The 899-nt window shown below is 40.3% G+C and overlaps 1 protein-coding gene across 1 annotated transcript in view; it reads left to right on the plus strand.

The window, feature by feature from the left end:
• Positions 1–899, plus strand: part of LOC107660677 (rho guanine nucleotide exchange factor 17-like) — a 30,507-nt gene that overhangs the window by 4,539 nt on the left and 25,069 nt on the right. The window lies entirely within an intron of this gene.

The following is an 899-nucleotide window of genomic DNA, read 5'->3' on the forward strand; positions in this document are numbered from 1 at the left end:
AGAAAACGATTATACATAAAATATAGTGCAATCAGTTCGGACACCGCACAGTGCTCATTCAATAAATGCACAGCTAAACAGATGAGCTTTGAGTCTGGATTTAAATGTGACTAATGTTTTAGCACATCTGATCTCTTCTGGAAGCTGGTTCTAGCTGCGGGCAGCAAAATAGCTAAAAGCAGACTCCCCTTGTTTTGTGTGAATCCTTGGTATTTCTAACTGACTCGATCCTAATGATCTGAGTGGTCTGTTAGGTTTATATTCAGTGAGCACATCTGCAATGTATTTAGGTCCCAGGCCATTGAGTGATTTATAAACAAGTAAAGTACTTTAAAATCCATCTTAAATGTAACTGGAAGCCAGTGTAAGGACCTGAGGATTGGTGTGATATGCTCAGATTTTCTGGTTCTAGTCAGAATCCTGGCAGCAGCGTTCTGGATGAGCTGCAGCTGTCTAATGGTCTTCTTGGGAAGGCCGGTGAGAAGACCATTACAATAGTCCACCCTGCTGGTGATAAAGGCATGAACAAGTTTCTCCAAGTCTTGACTGGAAACAAAACATCTAATTATTGCAATGTTTTTGAGATGATAGTATGCTGATTAAGTTACTGCTCTGACATGACTACTGAAACTAAGGTCTGTCTCCAGAATCACACCAAGATTCCTGACTTGATTTTTAGTTGTTAGACCCCTAGAGTCAAGGTATGCATTCACCTTGAGAACGTCATCTTTGTTTCCAAATGCAATGACTTCAGTTTTCTCCTTGTTTAACTGAAGAAAAATTTGGCACATCCAACTGTTAATTCCATCAATGCATTTACAGAGGGAGTCAATGGGTCTGTAGTCATTTGGTGATAAGGCTAGGTAAATCTGGGTATCATCAGCATAGCTGTGATAGGC

The sequence above is a fragment of the Sinocyclocheilus anshuiensis genome, unplaced genomic scaffold (assembly GCF_001515605.1).
Source record: "Sinocyclocheilus anshuiensis isolate Anshui unplaced genomic scaffold, SAMN03320099.WGS_v1.1 scaffold948, whole genome shotgun sequence".
NCBI lineage: Eukaryota > Metazoa > Chordata > Actinopteri > Cypriniformes > Cyprinidae > Sinocyclocheilus > Sinocyclocheilus anshuiensis.